Below are 17,556 nucleotides of genomic sequence, written 5' to 3' on the forward strand. Positions count from 1 at the left end.
GGAGAAAAGGGAACCCTCTTGCACTGTTGGTGGGAATGTAAATTGATACAGCCACTATGGAGAACAGTATGCAGGTTCCTTAAAAAACTAAAAATAGAACTACCATAGCAATCCCACTACTGGGCATACACCCTGAGAAAACCATAATTCAAAAAGAGTCATGTACCACAATATTCATTGCAGCTCTATTTACAATAGCCAGGACATGGAAGCAACCTAAGTGTCCATCAACAGATGAATGGATAAAGAAGATGTGGTACATATATACAATGGAATATTACTCAGCCATAAAAAGAAACAAAATTGAGTTATTTGTAGTGAGGAGGATGGACCTAGAGTCGATCATACAGAGTGAAGTAAGTCAGAAAAACAAATACCGTATGCTAACACATATATATATGGAATCTAAAAAAAAAAAAGGTTCTGAAGAATCTAGGGGCAGGACAGGAATAAAGATGCAGACATAGAGAATGAACTTGACATGGGGATGGGGAAGGGTAAGCTGGGACGAAGTGAGAGAGTGGCATTGACATATATAAATACCAAATGTAAAATAGATAGCTAGTGGGAAGCAGCCTCATAGCAGAGGGAGATCAGCTCAGTGCTTTGTGACCACCTAGAGGGGCGGGACAGGGAGGGTGGGAGGGAGACACAAGAGGGAGGGGATATGGGGATATATGTATTCATGTAGCTGATTCACTTTGTTATACAGCAGAAATTGACACAACATTGTAAAGCAATTATACCAATAAAGATGTTAAAAGAAATAAAGAAAAATTAAAAATCCAAAGGGGAAAAAAAAATTTCTCAGACAGGGAAAACTTAGAAGAATACTAAACCTATGCTAAAAGAAATATTGAAAGATCTTCTCTAAATAGAAAAGAAGTAAGAATCTATAGGAAAGAGATAAACACAGTTGGGAAGTAAATCACTTAAATAAGCCAGTATACAGATTAAATAGAAAAAAAATTTTAATTTGTATATGTGAAAGTGATTATAACTACAATGAACAGCAAAAGGATTAATATGAAGATGTAAAAGAGGACATCAAAATCATAGAATGTGGGGGAGAGAAGTAAGAAAATGTAGATTTTTTTTTGAGGTTGTATTTGAGCCTATATGACTACCAGTCTAAAGCAAGCAGATATAGTAATGGGTTAACATTCTTGAAAATCAGGGTAACCACAAATCAAAAACATAAAATAGATTCACAAAAACCAAAAAGAATACAGCAAAAGCATAATATAAAAGAAAACCATCAAACCACAAAAGGAAAAACAAATGAAAAAGAAAGGAATAAAGAAGAAATACAAAATCAACTGGAAAACAAGGTTTAAAATGGCAGTAAACTCATAACTATCAATAATTACCTTAGGGACTTCCCTAGTGGTCCAGTGGTAAAGAATCCGCCTTCCAATGCAGGGGACGTGGGTTCAATCCCTAGTCAGAGAACTAAGATCCCACAAGCAATAGGGCAACTAAGCCCATGCACCACAACTACTGAGCTCCTGGGCCTCAACTAGAGAGCCTGCATGCCGCAAACTACAGAGCCCACGCACTCTGGAACCCGCGTGCCACAACTACAGAGCCCACGCATCCTGGAGCCTGCACGCCATAACTAGAGAGAAGCCTGCGTGCCACAACAAAAGATCCCACGTGCCTCAACGAAGATCCCGCATGCTGCCAAAAATAAATAAATAATAGAAAATCTTTTTTAAAAGTTAGCTTAAATGTCAATAGACTAAATGTTCCAATCAAAAGACACAGAGTGGCAGAGTGAATAATAAAACATAACCTATAATATGCTGCCTACAAAAGACTCACTTTAGGGTGAAGGACACACAGGTTAAAGTGAGGTGATGGAAAAGGAAATTTCATGTACATGGAAATGACAAGAAAACAAGGGTAGCAATACTCATAACAGACAAAATAGACTTTAAAACAAAGGCCATAAAGAAAGGCAATAAAGGACATTATATAATGACAAAGGGATCAATATAAGAAGAGAATGTTGCACTCATTAACATATATGCACCCAACATAGGAGCACCTAAATACATAAAACAAATACTAACAGACATAAAGTAAGAAATTGACGGGGATACAATAATAGTAGGATACTTTAATACCCCACTGCCATCAATGGACATATCTTCCAGACGTCAAACCAATAAGGCAACAGAGATCCTAAATGATACAATAGAACAGTTAGACTTAATTGCTATTTTCAGGACATTACATCCAAAAAAATAAAAACACACACACACAGAATACACATTCTTTTCAAGTGCACATGGAACATTCTCCAGGACTGACCACATACTAGGATACAAAACAAGCCTCAACAAATTTAAGAGGATAGAAATTATTTCAAGCATCTTTTCTGACCACAATGGTATGAAACTAGAAATCAACCACAGAAAGATATGAGAAAGCAACCATTACATGGAGACCAAACAACATGCTACAAAAAAAACCAATGGGTCAACAATGAAATCAAATAGGAATTTTTAAAATACCTTGAGACAAATGACAGTGAAAACACAACCTTACGAAATCTATGGGATGCAGCAAAAGCAGTCTTTAGAGGGAAGTTCATTGCAATATAGGCCTTCCTCAGAAAACAAGAAAAATCAGGAAAAATGATCAAATAAACACCTATCCTATTACCTAAAAGAATTAGGAAAAAGAGGAACAAACGAAACCTGAAAGTCAGCAGAAGGAAGAGAATAATAAAGACCAGAGAGGAAATAAATAAAATAGAAACAAAAAAGAAAAAAAAATCAATAAAACCAAGAGCTGGTTATTTGAAAAGGTAAACAAAATTGACAAACCTCTGGCCATGCTCACCAAGAAGAGAGAGGACCCAAATAAACAAAATAAGAAATGAAAGAGGAGAAATTACAACTGATACCACAGAAATACAAAGAAACCATAAATGAATACTATAAACAACTGTACTCCAACAAATTGGACAACCTAGAAAAAAATGGACAAGTCCATAGAAACATACAGCCCACCACAACTGAATCAAGAAGAAATAGATGGGAATTCCCTGGTGGTCCAGTGGTTAGAACTTGGTGCTATCACTCCAACGTGTGGGCCCAAGTTTGATCCCTGGTTGGGGAACTAAGATCCCACAAGCCACACAGTGTGGCCAAAAAAAAAGGAAGAAGAAGAAGAAATCAAAATTCCAGGACCACATGGCTTCAGAGGGGAATTCTACCAAATGTACAAAGAGGAACTTACACTGATCCTTCTCAAACTCTTACAAAAGATCGAAGAGGATGGAACAGTTCCAAAGTCATTCTATGAAGCCACCATCACCCTGATACCAAAACCAGACAAAGACACTACTGAAAAAGAACATTATAGGACAATATCTTTGATGAATATAGATGCAAAAATCCTCAGCGAAATATCAGCAAACCAAATCCAACAACACATAAAAAATGTCACACACCATCATCAAGCTACATTCATCCCAGGGTCACAAGGAGGGTTCAACATATACAAATCAATCAATGTGATACACCACATCAACCAAAGAAAATACAAAAAAACACACAATCATCTCAATAGATGCAGAAAAATCATTTGATAAAATTCAACATCCATTCATGATAGAAACTCTCACCAAAGTGGGTACAAAGCGAACATATCTCAACATAATAAAAGCTACTTATGATAAACCCATGCCAATATAATACTCAATGGTGAAAAGCTGAAAGCCTTCCTGCTAAAATCTGAAACAAGACAAGGATGCCCACTCTCACCACTTCTATTCAACATAATAGTGGAAGTCCTAGTCACAGCAATCAGACAAGAAATAAAAGGTATTCAAATTGGAAAGGAAGAGGTAAAATTGTCATTATATGCAAGATGACATGGTACTATATATAGAAAACCCTGAAGACTCCACACAAAAACTATTAGAACTGATAAACAAATTCAACAAGGTAGCAGGATACAAGATTAACATACAGAAATCGGTTGCATTTCTTTACACTAACAATGAAGTATCAGAAAGTAAAAAAAAAAAATCCCATTTAGAATCACATCAAAAAAAAAAAAATACAGGGGCTTCCCTGGTGGCGCGGTGGTTGGGAGTCCGCCTGCCGATGCAGGGGATGTGGGTTCGTGCCCCGGTCCGGGAGGATCCCACGTGCCATGCAGCGGCTGGGCCCGTGAGCCATGGCCGCTGAGCCTGCACGTCCAGAGCCTGTGCTCCGCAGCGGGAGAGGCCACAACAGTGAGAGGCCCACGTACCACAAAAAAAAAAAAAAAAAAAAAAAAAAAAAAAAAAAAACATAGGAATAAACCTGACCAAGAAGGTGAAAGACCTATACACTGAGAACTATAAAACATAGATAAAGGAAACTGAAGATGATTCAAAGCAATGGAAAAATATTCCATGCTCTTGGATTGGAAGAATTCGTATTGTTAAAATGGCCATACTACCCAAAGCAATTTACAGATTTAATGTGATGTCTATCAAATTACTCATGACATTTTTGACAAAACTAGGACAAATAATCCTAAAATTTTTATGGAACCATAAAAGACCCAGACTTGCCAAAGCAATCCTGTGGATAAAGAATAAAGCTAGAGGTGTTGCCTTCCCAGACTTCAGACAATACTACAAAGCTACAGTTATCAAAACAGTATGGTACTGGCACAAAAACATACATATGAATCAACAGAAAAGAATAGAGTGTCCAGAAATAAATCTATACACTAGGGTCAATTAATCTTCAACAAAGGAGGCAAGAATATACAATGGAGAAAAGACAGTCTCTTTAGCAAGTGGTGTTGGGAAAGCTGGAGAGCCAAATGTAAATCAACGAAGTTAGAACACTTCCTCATACCCTACACAAAAATAAACTCAAAATGGCTTGAAGACTTAAATATAAGACATGACACCATAAAACTCCTAGAAGAGAACATAGGCAAAACATTCTCTGACATAAAATTGTAGCAATGTTTTCTTAGGTCAGTCTCCCAAGGCAATAGAAATAAAAGCAAAAATAAACAATGGGACTTAAACTTATCAGCTTTTGTACAGCAAAGGAAACCATGAACAAAAAGACAACATGCAAACTGGGAGAAAATATTTGCAAATGATGTAACCAACAAGGGCTTAATTTCCAAAATATACAAACATCTCATACAGCTCAATATCAAAAAAACAACCAAATCAAAAAATGTGCAGAAAACCTGAATAGACATTTCTCCAAAGAAAACATACAGATGGCCAATAGGTACATGAAAAGATGCTCAACTATTCTATTAGAGAAATGTAAATCAAAAGCACAATGAGGTATTACCTCACACCAGTCAGAATGGCCATCATTTAAGTCTACAAATAATAAAACATAGATGAACAATACAATAACTGAAATTAAAAATAGACTAGAAGGAAGCAATAGCAGAATAACTGAGGCAGAAGAACAGATAAATGACCTAGAAGACAGAATGGTGGAAATCTCTGCCATGGAACAGAATAAAGAAAAAAGAACAAAAAGAAATGAGGACAGCCTCAGAGACCTCTGGGACAACATTAAATGCACCAACATTTGAATTACAGGGGTCCCAGAAGAAGAAGAAAAAGAGAAAGGGCCTGAGAAAATATTTGAAGAGACTATAGTCAAAAACCTCCCTAATATGGGAAAGGAAATAGACACCCAAGTCCAGGAAGCACAGAGAGTCCCATACAATATAAACCCAAGGAAGAACACACTGAGACACATACTAATCAAAAAAGCCTACAAATAATAAATGCTGGAGACAGTGTGGAGAAAAAAGGAACCCTCCTACACTGTTGGTGGGAATGTAAATTGGTGCAACCACAATGGAAAACAGTATGGAAGTTCCTTAAAAAACTAAAAATTGAGTTGCCATATGATCCAGCAATCCCATTCCTGGGCATATATCCAGAGAAAACTCTAATTTGAAAAGATACATGCACCCCAATATTCAGAGCAACGCTATTTAAAACAGCCAAGACATGGAAGCAACCCAATGTCCATCAACAGATGAATGGATACAGGAGATGTGATACATATATACAATGGAATATTACTCAGCCATAAAAATCATGAAATAATGCCATTTGCAGCAACATGAATGGATCTAGAGATTATCACACTAAGTGAAGTCAGGAAGAGTAAGACAAATACCATATGATATCACTTATATGTGGAATCTAAAATGATACAAATGAACTTATTTATGAAAGAGAAGTAGACTCACAGACACAGAAAACAAACTTATGGTTGCCAAAGTGGAAAGGGAGTGGGAGAGAGATAACTTAGGAGTTTGGGATTAGCAGATACAAACTACTATATATAAAATAAATAAACAATAAGGTCCTACTGTATAGCACAAGGAACTATATTCAATATTCCGTAATAAACCGTAATAAAAAACAATATGAAAACAATATATATATGTATAGCTGAATCACTTTCTGTGCACCAGAAACTAACACACTGTCAATCAACTATACTTCAATTTAAAAAATAAAAATAAAATAATAATAATAAAAATAATATAAAACACACAAGTAGGAAAAAAACTCAACAGTAAGAAAACAAATAGTTCATTTAGAAAATGGGCAAAAGACATGAATTGATATTTCACCATGCAGATGGCACATAAGCCATGAAAAGATGTTCCACATCATTAGCCATTAGGGAAATGCAATTAAAACCACAATGAGATATCACCACACACCTATCAGAATGGCTATAATAAAAAATAGCGAGAACACCAAATGCTGACGAGGATACAAAGAAATTGGGTTACTCACATACTGCTGGTAGGAATTTAAAATGGTACAGTCACTCTGGAAAACAGCTTGGCAGTTTCTTTAAAACCAAATATATAACAACCGTATGACCCAGCAATTGCTCTCCTGAGCATTAATCCCAGAGGAATGAAGACTAATGTTCACAAACCTATACACAAATGTTTATAGCAGCTCTATTTGTAACAGCGATAAACTGGCAACAATCCGCATGTCCTTCAATGGATGAATCATTAAACTGGTACACCCATGCCATGAACTACTACTCAGCAATAATGAGGAATGAACTACTGATACACAAAACAACCTGGATGAGTCTCCTGAGAGTTATGCTGGGTGAAAAAAGCCAGTTGCAAAAGGTTACATATGGTAACCACATTCTCGAAATAACAAAATTATGTAATTTGGACAACAGACTGATTGGCAGGAATTAAGGAGGGGATGAGGAAGGAGGAAAGTAGGTATGACAGTAAAAGGGGAACATGAGGGGACTGTTCTGTATCCTGACTATATCTATGGCAATATCCTGATTGTGTTATTGTTTACAGTTTTGCAAGATATTACATTTAGGGGAAACTGGGTGAAGGGTACATTACATCTCTATATATTATTTCTTACAACTGTAGGTGGGTCTACAATTATCTCAAAATTAAGAGTTTAATTAAAAATACTGTTGATATTCTGTGGTTAAAAAATGGAATTCTAGGGCTTCCCTGGTGGCGCAGCAGTTGAGAGTCCGCCTGCCGATGCAGGGAACACGGGTTCGTGCCCCGGTCCGGGAAGATCCCACATGCCGTGGAGCGGCTGGGCCCGTGAGCCATGGCCGCTGAGCCTGCGCGTCCGGAGCCTGTGCTCTGCAACGGGAGAGGCCACAACAGTGAGAGGCCCGCGTACCGCAAAAAAAAAAAAAAAAAAAAATGGAATTCTAAAGAAAAACTGAGAGATTTTAGGTAGTGACAATTAGTAATTTATAAAACCTCCCTCTCGAGGAAAACTTCCCTCTCTTGGACTCATATCGATCCCTTTACTGACTATAGGGGGGAAAAAACTTAGAGCATGTATACTGAGTTGATTCTAACAGAATAAACAAAGTAGATTTTTAGAGCAAAGTAGAATTTTAGAGAACATTTCCTTCAAGTAGATGCATAAGTAAGGAGCTGAGGCCCAGAATGGCCGTTATATTAGGAAGCCTGGGGTCAGGGCAGGTATCCAAATAAACATATCCTCTAGGCATTTAGAAGTACAAGATTGGAGTAGTGCTGAAAATTCATGTCCAGAAATGAAGTTAGACCATTCCCATAGAAATAAAGGTAAGAGTCTTAAGGGAGAATGGAAGGAAAAAATCAGCAATATTGATTTTTTCCTTTTTTCACCAAAAGGAAAAAAAATATGATTTATACTATGACAATACCTAAGGACTACAAATACTTATGGTTCATATTGGGCAAAAACTCACATATTTAATTTCTTTCCTAGACTAAACCCATCTACTTACATAAATATAAAGAAATACAGCACATCTTGGACACCACCCAGAACTGCCCCTTCGATAAGCCAAAGGACTCTTATGGTAAGCTCCTCAGAATGGCTCCACTCTGTGTCCCAGAAGTCATTTGAAAGTTTGTCACCTCTCAAAGGGCCCAAGAAGAGGAAAAAACATTCTTGAGTCAAGGCCACAAAGTCTAAATACATGAAACCTGTCAGCAGCAAATGGGAGACTACTCCCTCAAGTTCTGAGAAGGATGCAGACAAGAGTCTGCAAGCTGAAGAATCCAACCAGCAAGACTATGCAAACAGTCCCCCATCCAACTAAAAATAAGGGAGAGCAACCAAAAAAGAAGGATGGACAACCCACCTTTCATTTGAAATTGCAAAGGGACAAATAATCTATCTTTATGCTGCTTTTTGAAAACTGTGGATGAAAGATAACATATGCTTACACAGTAAAATGAAAAAGAAAAGAAAAAGAAAAGCCCTCCCAGTCCTTCTATCCCTATCCCACCCCCTACATGTTCATGTGCATGTACTGAACTACAGATTTTAGACATCCCATCTTCTTTAGTTGGAACATCTTTCAGAGAGTTAAAAGGAAATCCAGAGAAAATATAGAAAATTAAAAATCACTTCGATATTTATATTTAATTTTTGTCAAGATGAAAAAAAAAATCTCTGAACTTTTGATTTCTTCTGAAATGACTTATTCAAACAACACCAAAAGACTAAGACCTCAAGGAAGGAATGACATGTACTGTCACTGACATTAATGTCCCTACTAGGCACTTTAATGAATCAGTCAACAAACATCGTGTCTGCAGTGTGTTAGAAACCACCAGTGATATAAAAGACATTCCTGTATTTTTACTACTGTATAACCGTACATATAAAACATACATGACTAAAATAATTGCAGAATAAAACAGTGCATAGTAAAGTACTAAGTTGTGTATCTCCAGTAATTAGAGAAAATACTACATATTAAAAGATGCTAATTGCACAGAGGAAAAGTTTGACACAAAATGGCACAAAAATGCATAGATTACTGTTTAAATAGTCATTTTGCTTCTCAAAGTTTAGCAAAAGTGTAAAAGATTAGATGTGCAGTTTCTGTTAGAGCTGATGAGTGTACATCTCCAGCCATTTATTCAATGTGAAAGCAAGTGGAGCACCTCACAGTTTGTCACTCATAAGACAGTGAGTACTAGTGAGATTCCTAAAGGACACTGCAGAGAAACAGGTTTGTCAGGCAAATAAGTCGAGATGGATGCGGTGAGAAAACAGTCAATCAGCCTGTAGTTGCAGGTCAACAGTGGCATCCATTACAGGATGAGGCTAATGAGGATCAAGCAATGAAGATCCCACATGCTGCAACTAAGAGCCAGTGGCCCCAAATAAATAAATATTTTAAAATAATAATAATAACCTGCCAAAAGAGAAATCACCAGGCCCAGATGAGTTCACTGATGAACTCTACCAAGAATTTAAGAAAGAAATTATACCAATTCTCTACAATCTCTTCCAGAAGACAGAAGCAGAAGGACTACTTCCTAACATATTCTATGGGGCCAGCATTACCCTAATGCTAAAACCAGACAAAATATTATAAGAAAGGAAAATTACCAATATCTCTTGTGATCATAGATGCAAAAATACTCAACAAAATATTAGAAATAGAAGTCAATAATGTATAAAAATAATTGTACACCACAGTCAAGTCAGCTTTATGCTAGGTATTCACACCTGGTTTAACATTCAGGTATCAATATAATCCATCACATCAACAGAATAAGGAAGAAAAACTATATGATAACATCAATAGATACAGAAAAAGAGTTTGACAAAATCCCACACCCATTCATGATTAAAAACTCTCTGCAAAGTAGGAATGGAGGGAAACTTCCTCAATTTGATAAAGAATATCTACCAAAAAATCTTCAGCTCATGATCATACTTAATGATGAAATAAGATACTGCCCTATTAAGATCAGAAACAAGGCAAAGGTATCTGCTCTCCCATTCCTATTCAACATCATACTGGAAGCCCTAGGTAGTTCATTAAGACAAGGAAATAAAAGGAAGAAATAAAACTGTATTTGTTCACAGAATACATGATTATCTATGTAGAGAATCCCAAAGAATCAACAAAAAAAATCCCTGCTGGAAGTAATAAGCAATTATAGCAAGGTTGCAAGATACAAAGTTAATATACCAAAGTAAATTGCTATTTTATATACCAGCAATGAATCCTGTAATTTGACATTAAAAACACAATACCATTTACATTGGCACCAAAAATTCAAATACTTAGGTATAAATCAAATATGTTCAAAATCTATATGAGGAATACTGCAAAACTCTGATGAAAGAAATCAAAGATCTAAATAAATGGAGAGACAGTCCATGTACATAGATAAGAAGACTCACTACTGTCAAGATGTCAGTTCTTCCCACCTTGATCTATAGAGTCAATGAAATCCCAATCAAGATTCTAGCAAATTGTCAACAAACTTGATTCTAAAGTTTATATAAAAGGATTAGGACTTCCCCAGTGGTGCAGTGGTTGGGAATCCGCCTGCCAATGCAGGGGACATGGGCTCGACCCCTGGTCTGGGAAGATCCCACATGCTGCGGAGCAACTAAGCCTGTGCGCCACAACTACTGAGCTGGCACTCTAGAGCCCGTGAGCCACAACTACTGAAGCCTGTGTGCCACAACTGCTGAGCCCACGTGCCACAACTACTGAAGCCCGTGCGCCTAGAGCCCGTGCTCTCCAACAAGAGAAGCCACCACAGTGAGAAGCCCACGCACCACAATGAAGAGTAGCCACCACATGCTGCAACTAGAGAAAGCCCACCTGCAGCAATGAAGACCCAACCCAGCCAAAAATAAATAAATAAATTTATTTTTTAAAAAAAAGAAAGATTAAAGATTCAGAATAACCAACACAATACTGAAAGGGAAGAAGTCAGAGGATTGATATTATCTGACTATAAGACTTAAAAGACTTACCTATAAAGCTACATTAATCAAAACAGTGTGGTACTGACAAACCTGAATTCCATGTCCAGCCCCCCACCAAAAAAAAATCCTTTAAAATCCGAGACCACTGTGATAGGACGGCTGAGTATGTGCTGTGACCCCATCCTCTTTGCAGACATGACCCAGATTCTGTATCACCTTTGGTTCTCCACACATGACAGCAGTGATGCCTCATGGAGCCTGGGTAACTGTGTCGGCACTGATGCTACTGACCCAGGCAGAAGGGCTTTATGATAGGAAAAAAAGACATATGCTAACTCTGGAGCTTTCATCCTGACATCATTAAATTGTTCTTTTATAATTAGGCTTTAAGATAAGGATGATCTGCCCAACATCACCAAAAAAAGTTATATTTCGTTTTTATCCCGGAAGGGTGAGCATACTTTCTGCATATAAAAGGGGTACTTAAGTCATTTTTTCCACACAAAGATCTCCTTCTATACTATCATAGCTGAATCCTTTACTTTCAGAAACATGTTATAAACTCCTAATTGGCAATTTCTCTTTCAAATAAACTATAAACAAAGAAACAAGTATTTCATCAAGCATTTGGCCATCTTCACCCCTCACCTCCAAGCCTGCTAAGAGCCTCTATTCTCCACATTCCTAGGTAGACCACTGGCCCAAACCCTGGCACCCTCCAGGATTCCCAGACCAGTCTCTGCAGATTGTTCTATCCTTTCTTCTTTGGGAAAAGTTTGTGTGGAAAGAACTGTTCATGTCTGAGTCCTGCGTGATGGACAAAAGAGGCTCTGGGCCTGAATCTACTAGAGAGATATTAGGAGAGTGAGATTTTGTTTAAAGAAATAAAAGATAGCAAAGTCAGCTGATAGAATGAAGTACTCCCTCTACAGAGGTAACCACAGTTCTGAAAATGACTTGTGCCCAGATGGCAGGGCCACATGAAGGAAGGCACCTGGGTAAAAGAGTCACCCCTCCTGAGAACACTTGGAATGAACTACGACAAGACTCCACTGAAAATACATGAAATGCGAAGACATCGACAGTTCTTCTTGATGTCTCCTGAGTTCCTGTAATTGAACTCCAGATCAGTGAGGAAATACCCTTAGGGAGGCTCTTCATTTCTCTGACCCAGCCTGTCTGCACTGACCAACACAGGCTCAAGCGAGCCTACAGAGAAGAGAGATCCCTGGAACCTCTGTAGGCAGGATCCGTCTTCAAGGCTACAGAAAGAAACTCCAAATCAGGAGAAGGAGCCGCACCCAGGAACGGGAGCATGTGAGCCCTCTGCCTCAGCATGACTCACCATTATGCCCTGACGTGCTTGGGTTCACACAATGGGTTTCAGCATGACACCACTCTAACCCCCTAGCTTGACGCAACATCAGTTGGGGCCCAGAGTGGCCAGAGCTCATGGGTTAGTCTCCTCTGGCTACAGTCAGCCTTTTACATTTTCCCCAATGCACGGTACAAACCTCACTTCCTATGTGTGCGGCAGTGAACGGAACAAAGAGTGTACCATTTCGTTCAGCCAGGCCTCACTTGCCCTGTCCCACCAATGGTCTGGCCTGGTGGCCAGGTACTTGTTTGTTGTGGAATTACAACACTCCACAGGGGTAGAAGCAGGCAGTTGTGGTCCATGGCATACTAATGGCCAGAGACCCAGCATCAGTGTCTTTGGAGCCATGGAGGACCTTCAGACTGCCACAGAACTAGCTGTCCGGCAGCTCCTGAAGCAGTGCTCTGATAGTGTTATTTGACTACTTGAGGCAAAGCCCTTTGGGTTTTCCTTCAGTATGTGCTGCTATGATTTATTTTTTTAGTAAGAAGCCAACATACTGTAAGGAGGAGTAAAGAGCTAGTCAAAAGTTTTTCTGCCCTGGGTAAAGAATACTGTTATGTCAGTGAAAAGATTCAAGAGTTTACACAAAACTACGAAGCCCTCAAATTGCCTTTCATAGAGGCCAGTCCTCTAAGGGTACAAAGTCTGTGTTAGGCAACACTTAATAGAAATGTGGAAGGGTCCACCTCTTCACTTGAGGACACAGCAGACCTCTCAAAGTGAATCAAACAGCGAAGTTCCTTAACTCTCACGTCATGGTGTGCTAATGGTTCATCTTCCAAGAACATACACGACCAGTCAGAAAGGAATCGAAATCCTTCCAGTCCCAACCAATTAATGCCAAAGGCATCTCAGAAAAAATGTAGAACTTTAAAGGGAAATAATGGATGGTCTGGATGAAAACACTCATCTGTAGGAAAACCTAACCCTGCCTTCCCAAGAAGATGAGGGACAGAAAGAGTGTGGGAACTGAAGAACCAGAAATAGAAAAATGCTTGAAAAAGTATTACACGGGAATAAAACAGGCTGTAAATGATAAAGGGATCCCTTAAACTCTCTTACTGAAACTGTGCTGCAGGTGATAAGTTTACCTGCTCTCTTTAGAGAAGGTCATACAGATGATGACAACTTCTCCCTTTTCAAAGGAAGGAGGAGAGTTAAGCCATGAGGTCACCATAAGGGATCCAGGGTCCCATGCAGGGTCAGTTCAGATTTCAAAGCAGCCAACTCCACAACATCCACACGCACTGCAGGACATCTGGTGTTTTGTTTTGTTTTTCTCTCTTTAAAAGTAATTTCAATTTACCTCTATTTAGTTTAACTGCTGTTATGTAATTGGTTCTTTGTTTTTTTTATTGTTTGATAGAACTATGATTCCTAAGAGTGTTTTTAAAATATATGGTTTTAATTTAATTGTGATACATTATTTCCATTTCATTAGGTACCCTAGAATTAGAAGATATAGTACTGTATTTTTACTATTATTTAAACCATCATCAATGTTTTACAAAACTAGGTGGAGATATTTGAAACAAAGGGGAAAAAAAGACTATTACAATGTATCTATTAGAAGTCTATAGGACTTCCCGGGTTGTCCAGTGGTTAAGACTCCACGCTCCACTGCAGGGGGCGTGGGTTTGATCCCTGGTCAGGGAACTAAGATCCCACATGCCGTGTGCCTCAGGCAAAAAAAAAAGTCTGAAAAAAGTCTATAAAAGTAGCTTAATATTTACCTCAATAAATTTTTATTCATTGTCTTAGCTTCAAGAAAACAAAAACCTAAACAACAACAAAGATATTCCCAGTTAAACCTATCAGTATTTTTATTAGTTACGTTCTAAGTTCACAGATTAATTTAAGGGACTTGAAATTTACAAACATTTGTTTCTTATTTTGTAATTTTCTGAAATTTGTCATTTCGGATTTGTTCATGATACTCTTTGCTGGCTAAATGTCTTTAGAGTATATGAAGTTAAAACTTTTCCCTTTAAAAAACAATAAAGGGGCACAAATCCAGTTCTAGAACTGCAACCTGAGAAAATCCTCCATCCACTCCCCAGTGAGAATACCAAAACTGGTTTTTATAAAAAATGTAAGTCTTTAGAAGTTGTCCTAAGGGCACACAACAAGTGAAGAAACATTTATTCAAGAAAATCTATATGCCGCGGAGCGGCTGGGCCCGTGAGCCATGGCCGCTGGGCCTGCGCATCCGGAGCCTGTGCTCCGCAACGGGAGAGGCCACAACAGTGAGAGGCCCACATACCACAAAAAGGAAAAAAAAAAAAAAAGAAAATCTAACAAATCTCAGTAAGAGCAGTGAGAGTTTGTGGCACTTAAGCCACAACCCATTTCTCCCTTCACCCCAGTCCAGTATGAGGGAAATTCCACTCTCCCAAGCGTGTGACCAAGGACACAGGAATAGCACTCCCACAGCTCCCAGTCAAGGGCTATGGTATCTCCCCAGGCAAGGCAGGCTGCTAGCATTTCTCTTGCCCCTACCTTTATTTCAGAGGCTAAATTCCAGGCAAGTACAGCCAAGAGGTCAGAGCCAGCTGTCCTCCACCCAACCAGAGGGCTGAGTGGAGGACAAGACAAAGGCTCTTCCCCAGGTTCAGCAGGCCAAGAAGCTGGAGTCCCAGTCACCTTTGCCCAAGCTTGTTCATAGGGTGGAGGTTCCATGCAGGGTAAAAAGACCAGCGGCTACCGCCCCACCCAGCACCACACTCAAAAAGCAGAGGTGTCGCTCTAGAAGAAGTGGATTGCTGCCTCCACCCCCAGCTCCACAGCTGTGGCTCAGATAGTTTGCCCCAGGAGGAGAGGCATTCCATAAGAACTAAGAGCTCTGAAGTTCTCCCTACCTATACTGATTTGTTTGGAACAGAATGTGGAGAAGTTCAAGCCTAAGGGTGCTGTCGAAAACAACAGAGATTTGGGTGGTTAGCAATTAAGAGGAGGCTAGTAGCTTGATAAGAGCGACAAACTCTACTAGAGGACCACTATGTTGTCAGAGGGAACCAGTGAAAGAGACAGCTAAAAAGAGCCCTCCAAGGGTTTTAAAAAAAAAAAATAGACTTTCAGTAAAAACTGGCATACTGGACACACGTTTAGACACATATTTATCCTTTTTTTTTTATCCTTTTGAGAAGAACACACATGCTCCTTCTCAAAAACCTACTAAAATAACAATTTTATCTTTTAAGATAAAGCTACAAGGATGAGACTAGGAGAGGAAGCCATTTTGGAAGCTAGAAAGCAGAATGGCTTTAAACTTCTCAACTTCTAGTGAAAGCTAGATGGTATGGAACAAGACTTTCAAAATTATAAAGGCAAATTATTTTTAACCTAAAATTCTATACTCTTCTAGCTTTGATCAGATTTAAGAATAGAGGGCTTCCCTGGTGGCGCAGTGGTTGAGAGTCCGCCTGCCAGTGCAGGGGACACGGGTTCGTGCCCCGGTCTGGGAAGATCCCACATGCCGCAGAGCAGCTGGGCCCATGAGCCATGGCCGCTGAGCCTGCGCGTCCGGAGCCTGTGCTCCACAACGGGAGAGGCCACAACAGTGAGAGGCCCGCGTACAGCAAAAAAAAAAAAAAAAAAAAAAAGATCAAGAAAAGCTTCTGGGCCTCCCTGGTGGCGCAGTGGTTGAGAGTCCGCCTGCCGATGCAGGGGATACGGGTTCGTGCCCCGGTCTGGGAGGATCCCATGTGCCGCGGAGCGGCTGGGCCCGTGAGCCATGGCCGCTGGGCCTGCGCGTCTGGAGCCTGTGCTCTGCAACGGGAGAGGCCACAACAGTGAGAGGCCCACATACCGCAAAAAGAAAAAAAAAAAAAAAAAAAAAAAGAAAAGCTTCTGACACAGGAAATATGAGATCCAACATTGGACAGAGGCAATGAGAACCCCAGGATGGTGGTAGTGAAATGAAATGCCAGGATGACAGCTGTGTATCAGCCCAGACTTGTTGGGAAGGCTCAGGGGGAGACTATCTTGGGAAGACATCAAGTATCATGCCTACAAATTCCTTGAAAAAATAAATTATGAAGATTTAAGGGTTGGGTTAGTGTTAAGTACACAGAAAACCAAGCAAACAAACAAAAAGTTAAGGCGAGTATCATCTCTAGAAAAAGACAAAAAATTATGCAGGAAAGGAAAAGAAATCATCGTTTTCTGTGTGGCTCAGCTACTATATATGGTATTTACATAGTTATAATATTGTAGACACTGAGTACCAATTTAAACAAAATAATAACCAATTTGGAAGAGGGAATTAGGACTTGTGGAACATGCGTCAGGAAGAAGAAAGCTACATCTTCATCTTCTATAGTTGAGAGTCAAAAGATTATGCCGGAAACTGAAAAATCAAGAAGTACCATTATCAGCCTGTTACTTACAGAGCAGAGGTAAATACCTAAAGAATCAGGTAAAACAGATGAGGCGCTTACCCTGGAGAAGAAGAAGGTGCTAGTGTGGGACTACTGTTTTCTATAACAAACTTTGATGAATTCTTGACTCTTTAAAAACTATGTGCATTCTAACTTCAAATAAAATTCTTAAATGTATACTTTTATCTCTTCTATATCGTGTCACTTCATTCACCAGTGTTCAGGTTTCAGCGTGACTAGTTTATACCAGTACCAAAAAATTAATTTTATCTCTGCCTTGAAGGCATTATTATGAAGGCTAGACAAGATATTCAGAAATTCTGCTTTTAATAACAGCTACCATTACTGTGTGCCCAGTACTGTACTAAGAACCTTCATGCATTATCTCCAATTTCCACAACAGCCATGCAAAGTAGGTATTGTTTCCATTTTACACATGAGACCCTGATGCTCAGAGAGGTTAAATAATTCACTAATCTGTAGCAGAGCTCCTTGATCCCAGAGTTTCTGTTCTTCCTTCCTATTAGATC

Source organism: Mesoplodon densirostris, chromosome 9 (assembly GCF_025265405.1).
Source record: "Mesoplodon densirostris isolate mMesDen1 chromosome 9, mMesDen1 primary haplotype, whole genome shotgun sequence".
NCBI classification, from domain to species: domain Eukaryota; kingdom Metazoa; phylum Chordata; class Mammalia; order Artiodactyla; family Ziphiidae; genus Mesoplodon; species Mesoplodon densirostris.